An 8,827-nucleotide genomic window follows, 5' to 3' on the forward strand; every position below is an offset into this window, starting at 1 on the left:
TAAGATAATAAAGAAAACCTTATGTTCAAAGGAGGTTCTCTTAGATGCACAGGAACAGGCAGATCCCTGAGGCATTACAGTTTTGGTTCTAGCCCACCGCAGTTAAGTGATGTCTTCGTAAGGGAAAGCCCAGGGTTTTTGGTGTTGTCTCCCAGTGAATATAAACGTTATGTCTACACTAGACTGTAGGAGCCCTGCTGACATAGTGGTTACACGTTGGGCTGCAATCACAAGGTTGGCAGTTAAAAAGCACCAGCAGCTCGTCAGGAGAAAGGTGGGCTTTCTTTCTCCATGATGAGTTACAGTCTCAGAAACTCAAAGGGACAGTTCTCAACTTGATGGCAGTGAGTATACTAGACTGTACTCTATTAAGTGTGTAATAGCATTGTGAAAAAAATGTGAAATATTGTGAGAGCTACCCAGATGTGACACAGCGACCCAAAATGACCACATGCTATTGGAGAAATGGAGTCAATAGACTTGCTTGACATAGAGTTGCCCCAAGCTTCACTTTTTTTGTTGTTTGTTTGTTTAAAAAAGGCAGTATCTGTGGAGCACAATGAAGTGAGGTATACCTGCATAGGATTCTGATTTAGAACACTTTTGGGGGTGGGGTGAGGTTGGGGGGCGTGCAGAGAGACATATTTTAGTTCATAAGACCTAAATTGAGCCTTTTCTTTTTTATAACATTTTAGATATTATATTCTTTTCTAAGGAGCTAAAATAAAAAATACAAAGACAAATTTATTGTTTATACATTTTAAACCAATTTGTGTCTTTGGAGGTTTTCAGGATGGTTAAATAGTTTGTCCATTTATTTCTTGTACTGTCCTTGTTTTGATTTTTTTGTTTTTTAAATGTCACTTATTTTGATTTTTTAACTTCCAGTATGGGCAGAATAGATGTATTTTTCAAGGAACTGCTACTCAGACTAATATAGTGACCATGCCCTTTGACATCAGTCCTCTAAAAGCACCAGCCTTGGGGGGAAAGGAAGTGGTGTTAGCAAACCCAAAGATAAGGGAACAACAAGTGATCCAAATCGGAGGTGAGGAGGGTGTAGGAGACCTGGTAGGGTGTGATCAAGGGTAATGTAATCTAGAGGAATTACTAAAACCCAAATGAAGGCTGAGCATGATAGTGGGACAAGAGGATAGTAAAAGGAAATAGAGGAAAGAACTAGGAGGCAAAGGGCATTTACAGAGGTCTAAATACAGGCATGTACATATGTAAATATATTTATTTATTTGTAAATATATTTATATTTGAGGATGGGGAAATAGATCTATGTGCATATATTTATAGGTTTTGTATTAAGGTAGCAGATGGACACTGGGCCTCCACTCAAGTACTCTCTCAATGCAAGAATACTTTTTTCTATTAAACTGGCATTCCATGATGCTCACCTTCCCGACACATTCGCTGAAGACAAAGCGGGTGCATAAACAAATGTGGTGAAGAAAGCTGATGGTGCCTGGCTATCAAAAGATATAGAGTCTGGGGTCTTTAAGGCTTGAAGGTAAACAAGTGGCCATCTAGCTCAGAAGCAACAAAGCCTACATGGAAGAAGCACACCAACCTGTGTGATCATGAGATGTTGAAGAGATCAGGTATCAGGCATCAAAGAACAAAAAATCAAATCGTTGTGAATGAGGGGGAATGCAGATTTGGGACCCAAGACCCATCTGTAGGCAACTGGACATCCCCTTACAGAAGGGTTGCATGGAGGAAATGAGCCAGGCAGGGTGCAGTGTAGCAACTTACCTCTAGTTCCTAAATGCTTCCTCCCTGCCACACTATCATGATTCCAGTTCTACCTTACAAATCCGGCTAGACCAGAGGATGTACACTGGTACAGATAGGAACTGGAAACACAGGGAATCCAGGGCGGATGATCCCTTTGGGACCAGTGGTGAGAGTGGCAATACCAGGAGGGTGGAGAGAGGGTGGGGTGGAAAGGGGGAACCGATTACAAGGATCTACATATAACCTCCTCCCTGGGGGAGGGACAACAGAAAAGTGGGAGAAGGGAGTGGGTAAGATATGACAAAATAATAATAATTTATAAATTATCAAGGGTTCGTGGGGTAGGGCAAATCTGGGAGGGAGGGGGAAAATGAGGAGCTGATACCAAGGACTGAAGCAGAAAGCAAATGTTTTGAGAATGACGAGGGCAACAAATGTACAAATGTGCTTGACACAATGGATGGATGTATGGATTGTGATAAGAATTGTACGAGCCCCCAATAAAATGATTTTTTAAAAATGCACCAGCCTTTTTTCAGCTCTAAATTTGGGACACAGTTACACAAGTATCATTGTTCATAGTCATCAGAATTAAAAGGAATTACCTAACAGTGTAAATAGAAAATACATATTTTCCTATAAATACGAAAGTGCAATGCTCAAAATGATACAGACATTTAAGAAGCAGCTTCATTGTGTTTTGAAATTATATGGTTTTGTTGTCTGCCCTTTTTGAAGTGAGCTGTGTTAAGTATTTCTGCAGCAACAAAATGGATGAGTCTGCATGTGGAGCCCACTGGATGAATTGCATAGGAGCCAAATCGTCTAACTCCATGAAAAGAGAGCATGGAGAAGCCCAATGGCCTTAGTCAAGATAAAGCCATGAGGGTGGGAGAGGGGGAGGGAGGGTAAAAAGAGGAGCTGATACTAATGGCTCAAATAGAATATAAATGTTTAGAAAATAATGATGACTATATGTACAAATATGCTTGATACAATTGATGTATGGATTGTTATAAGAGCTGTAAGAACCCCCAATAAAATGATATTTAAAAAAAAGGAAAAGATAAAGCCAGAGGCTGACAGCAGAACAGACCATCAATTACTCATGGAGAAGTTCAAGCTGAAGCTGAAGAAGATCGAAGTAAGTCCTTGAGAGCTAAAGTCTGACTTGCAGACATCCCACCTGAGTCTAAGTAGAGACCCAATCGCATGCACAGATGCGATGAGCTGAGCACTGATGACTGAAGAACAGAAGAGCTGTGGAAAGACATCCATAGCATCATACATGAAGAACTTGATGCTCATAGGAAAAAATGAAGGAAAAAAGTGAAATGAACCTTAGAGAAGATGCTGAAACAAGGGAGGAGCAGTGAGGGGGGGGACAAAATGAGGAGCTGATACCAAGGGCTTAAGTAGAAAGCAAATGTTTTGAGAATGATGATATACAAGTGTACAAATGTGCTTGACATGATGTATGGATGTATGGATTGTGATAAGAGTTATATGAACCACTAATAAAATGATTTTTTTAATGGAAGAGATACTGTCACCATACAAAAAAATAATTGGTTGACACACAGCTGTTGCAGGAGATAGCATATGATTAAGAACTGTTGGCAATAAAAGATGTTCCAACTTCATGGATGGCACTGGTGAAAAATATGCTCTATGATCTGGCAGAGGACCAATTGAAATGCTGTAACAACATTCCATGGTGGCAACAATATCTATGCCAAGAAATTTGGAAGACAACTAACTGGCCAACAGACTGGAAGAGATCTATATCCATATCCATTCCAAAGAAAAGCAGCTGAACAATGCAGACATGATCAAACAGTATTACTAATATCACATGCTAATTGAAGATAATACAAAAATGACATTGATAAGGCACAGCCAAAAGTTCAAGCCAGATTCAGAAAGAAATGTGAAACAAGTGATATCATTGCAAATATCACATGGGTCTTGGCCAAAAGCAGAGAATGCCAGATGCATGTGTACTTGTGCTTATTGGCTACACAAAAGATTTCAACCCTGTTGCCCATGACCGATTTTGGAAAGCGTCCAAAGAATGCTCATTCAAGAACACTTAAAAGTGTTCATACAGAACCCGTATGATTTGGTTGGAGATGAAAGTGCAGGTTCAATGGCTTCATAGTTAAACTCATCTATGTAGAATTATTCATAGAGGCATGACTACCAATCTGATATAATTTACAGTGTTATCTAAAGGGAATGACCTTATCACACCAATCCAAAGGAAACTACTAGTATAATTAAACTGTAGGCAGAATAATGTAGGGTTTTTCTAAACCATAAGACTGAAATTGAAGTTGTTACTGATCAATTAATGAGGCGATAATTAAACAGAAAGTAAGTCAACTTGGCTCGTTGGAGATCAGTATCTAAAAGTTGTTTTTAATGATTCACATCTTCTAAGATACATTTAATTACATTTATAACACATGCATATTTAATATAATATTTTGTGACAGGTTGACACATCTTCACCACCATTACATCAAATTCTTCTTGATGTTTTTGTCATCATTACATATATATTTGGAAGGGAAGTGAAAGATTTTTCTAAGGTGGTATTGATAAAGACTACACTTAGAAGAATGGTTTCTTTTCAGAAAACAAGCATTTAATTTTAACTTTGTGGAAAAGTAGAATTTTAAAATAATACAATTTTCCACAAACTTTCTGAAGCCCTTTTCACGTAACTCAATCCCATGTTCTCCTCCCTCTATTTTACATTTAAATTAACTTATCGGAGCAATCACCTTGCAATGCTCCTCACAGAATTTTACTTAAACCCAAATGTCAAAAGCAGAAGTATACAATGTAAGGTAATGTAATGTAATGTAAACCCTCAGATCGGGTCTTAGAGTTGGTTCTGGATGGCACCATTGCTTTGTTCCAAATGAAAGCGATCCTGTGTGCAACAGAATGAAACACCGGCTTAAACTTCTGACAACTCCTTATCAGTGTATGCCTGCGGTCATTTTTGCATTATCATCAGCAAAATGCTGCTAGCCTGTGATATTAATGTTACTGTTTGATCACTTCTGTATTGATTGATTGCCTTTTTTTGGAATGGGCGTGGACAAGGGTCTCAGGTGGCTATGTTTGAGCCCATTGTTGCAATCACATCTCGTTGAAAGTTTTTCTTTTTTTTCTTGCTGTATGATCGTCTGCCCTGTCTGAGGCCCTTCTCCCAGGGCTGGACCCTCCTGGCCAAATGCCACATCTTGAAGGAAATGAAGACTACGCTCGGGTTAAAGATGGTCCTTATCTTGTCTCTAATTACTTCCAAAGCAAAAAAAAAAGTTTAACAATTCTATACCAAACAAATAAACTACAATATCATATCCCCCAGAACAAAAAAATGTATATGTCATAGCATTAATTAAATTGGGATCTATCTGTTATTTTTATCATTCATAAACTACAAACCATGCTGTTAGGTATAAGAAACACAAATGTGTACTCTTCAAAAATTTTACACATTGTTTTGTATACTTAAAAAAGTTTTGTAACTTTTAGGTTATTTGCCTTACATTTATTTCTCAAGTAAAACAAGAGTCGTGAGTGGCACTAACAGTTATGCACTCGAACATCAGTCAGAAGGTTGATGGTTCCCACCCATGCAGAGGTGCCTCAGCAGACTGGTCTGCTGACCCGCTTCTGAAAGGCCACAGGCCTGGAAACCCTCCGTAGTGGCTCTGCGCTGTACTCATGGTCACCAAGAGTGGGGACTGTCTCGGTGATTACAAACAACAGGATTTTTTATACCCTAATAGTTAAGTAAGCAATGTGCAGGTGTTTCTGCGGTCTTTGTGCACTTGAATAGTTTTTGAGATATTCTATTACAGCTTATTAAAGGAGCTGGAAGACAAAAATAGAGCTTAAACTAGTTTTTCTTTCTTAAAATTGAGTATAACTTGTACAACATATCTGATTTTTCATATCTAGAGTGGAACCTGTTTTATTATAGGAGAATTGAAATGTTTTATTCTTCATGATTTTCAGAAATGGAAGCAAGATAGCCATTAAAATTTCTTTTAAATAGTGCAATTCCTTATCTACATTTTTAGAAGACATGTATTAAAAATAGACTTGCATAATGAAACAAAACTACTTCTTACGGCTGGTAATTCCTCAAATTGCTATTATTTTTGAAAATGCTATTTGTCTTATGGATTTTACTTCTGCGTGTTGGCTAAGATTAAAAAAAACGTTTAGCAGATGGCTGTCACAATCGGAGCTCTAATATTTTCATTGTGTCACGAGGTAACTGAGGAAGTATTTTACTTGTTTGGTTTTCTAGGGTAAAGGATGTAAGTAATCTCTCTCAAATGTCAGATTAATTTAGGGTGTGTACTCTCTTTTTCCCTTATGATTACGCAGATAGGAAAATTGAATGTTCCAAACAATTCATGGAAAAGGTTCCACATCAGCATTATTTGTATCCCTAATGCAGTTAATGCCCCGAATGAAGTACAAAGTTATAGATTATTAAATGTGGGGAAGTATTTCCTTGAGATAGGAAAGCAATTATGATTTTGAATTGTTTTAAATATCACATTCTCTGTGTAATTTTTAACTAAATCATCTCTTTCATTAAACTCGGGGAAAGTGTTTAGAAAACGGAGGATGTTGTAATGAATGAATTTCATGAATTCTGTCCATCATAGCCCTGCCTTGATTAATTCAAACTTATAAAGTCAGTACATTAAATAAGAACATAGTAGTTTTAAATGCACATGTAATAGTGAAAGAGCTGAGATCCCTACATTAAAAGTTGTAGTACCGTATCTCTTTTGGAGGGTTTATAGTTTTCACAGAGTTGGCACGATCTTCTTTCTTAGCCTATCTATAGGCCTGTCTATATTGCCCCATTATATCTGTTTTGTAAAGAATCAGTTCAGGAGTTAACAAATGGAAATAAATATAGTGCTAATTTTAAAATTAATAAACACATTTCTAGTTATGTCAAAATTCCTAGATATTTATAAAAAAATTTATATGCACAAATTGTATTTTCAAGGAATTGATTTAATAGATTTTGGATAGTCAACTTCTTCAAGAGACATTCATTGGCATGAAATAAAACTGAATTTACTGGACTAATAGAGACTAGAGGAACCTCTGAGACTATTGTCCCAACAAACTCTTTTAACTTGGAACTTAAGCCACTCCCAGACACCTTCCAATTAAATAATAAATTGGGCCTGTAAAATAAACAACGCCATGAGGATTGTGTTCCTTTAAACAGTCAAATATAGGGTCTGCTCTACTCAGTGTTTCCCTAACAGCGAAGCTGTGCAGGCAAGGAAGGCAAGGAGACAGCACGGGGGAAACCAGGTCGGGCCGGGTGGACGCGGAGAGTGCTAATGTCTTGCAGGAGTAGTAGCCAGTGTCCCAGGACAATCTGTGCGTGGATTGTTGGGGGAGAATCTGATCTGCTGTGTAAATTTTCACCTGAAACACAATACAATATTTTTAAAAGAACAAAAACATTGTACAAATGTGCTCGACACTATGGTTGTGTGTATGGATTGTGATAAGAGCTGTACGAGCCCCCAATAAAATGGTTTAAAAAATGCATTGAGACATAGACATTAATTTCTATTAATAAAAACAAACGGCATTAAGGGAGGAACTGGAAAGAAGTATTAAATCTAGGGCAAATCACTTAGTGAAAGGAATGTGGAGGAAAAACTTGGTTTTGGGGAAAGCAAAGTACAAAGCAAAGGTCATAGATACATAGTTAGCCCTCAGACAACATTTCACATTTATGACAATAGTAAAAAAATCTACATGGCTATTTTGTGCATTTACAGTGTCCATCTAGCAGTAACGAATGCTGAGGTTTGAGGTGGGACTAGCGCCGTCTCTGATGTTACGGTTATGTGTGGACTTGACTGGACCACAAGTCTCAGTGGTTTGGAAGTTACGGAATGATGCAACTTGTATCAGTGTTACTCTTAAGAAATCAGACTAACTTGAGATTTTCCTTTCTTGTACATGATTTGCTTCTGGCTTAACATCCACACAATTCTTTCTTTAGTCTTAGAGTTCTATAAATGTCATCAGTTCTCAAGTTCAAATCTTTATTTTGAAAAATGTTATCCTCCCACATCCTTAGGTTTATATTAATTTGTTTTGCTTTTCTGAAGGAGATTATTGCTTATTCTTTGAATTTTCTTTCTCTATCCTTTCTATTATTCTGCCTGTAAATTTTTTTATCTTTCCTTCAATTGTTTTTATATTGTTCATGGTCTCTATTTTGCTTTGTAATATTTCTTGAATCATATTCTCCATGTCCTCTTATTTTAAAAGTCATGTTTAGCCTTTTCTTGGTTGCTTCTTTTTTTCCCTTTTTTTGAAAGGTCTTTATTAACTACAGTTTATTGCCATCAGTTTCCCAGCTATACACTGAGCCCTCTGTGTGTCTCCAACCCACGCTGAGGACCCATGTGACGTGACCTTTGACCAACTCTTTCCCCTGGGGGGACCAAGATGCTCCCTGGGGCAGGCAGTGTGCAGAGGATCCTCAGGGGAGGAGTCAGAGGACAGCACCAAGCAGCATATGGCGTGGAGGAGGGTGGGAGGTGGGAGGGATTGGCCCAGTTGAGCTGGGAAGGGGACAGGGCTCCCTAAGTAGGGATGGCACCCGTGGCAAAGCGCACACTGAAGAGGATGAGGATGAACACGACTACACAGAGGATGACAATCGTCTTCCCGTGCTTCCCCCAGAACTTGCGAGCCACTTCCTGCGATGTCTTCTTGAATGCTCGGATGTGGCTTCCAGGTCCTCTGTCTTGTTGCGAAGATGGTCCAGGTTTTCTCCTCGGGCCAGGATCCGCCCCACAGTCTGGGTCCTCATGTTCTTGACGGCTTCCACCTGGCTCTGCAGCTTCCGCGCCCGGTCATTTCCTCCACCTCCGCTGCTCCCCCATTTCTCCGAGCGGCAGGCGAACTCGTCCAGTGCGTTTCCTCCCGGGACAGCTCTTCGGTTGCTTCTTAATGTGACCATTACCCAATGGTTTTTCTTTTTCTTTTTTTTTTT

At 38.7% G+C, this 8,827-nt stretch overlaps 1 protein-coding gene and 1 pseudogene across 1 annotated transcript in view; one reads left to right on the forward strand and one right to left on the reverse strand.

The window, feature by feature from the left end:
• Nucleotides 1-8,827, forward strand: part of PCCA (propionyl-CoA carboxylase subunit alpha) — a 427,069-nt gene that overhangs the window by 309,187 nt on the left and 109,055 nt on the right. The window lies entirely within an intron of this gene.
• Nucleotides 8,415-8,794, reverse strand: LOC105978776 (annotated as a pseudogene).

This window comes from Echinops telfairi, unplaced genomic scaffold (assembly GCF_000313985.2).
Source record: "Echinops telfairi isolate 266 unplaced genomic scaffold, ASM31398v2 ScPeMD7_7467;HRSCAF=8505_0, whole genome shotgun sequence".
NCBI classification, from domain to species: domain Eukaryota; kingdom Metazoa; phylum Chordata; class Mammalia; order Afrosoricida; family Tenrecidae; genus Echinops; species Echinops telfairi.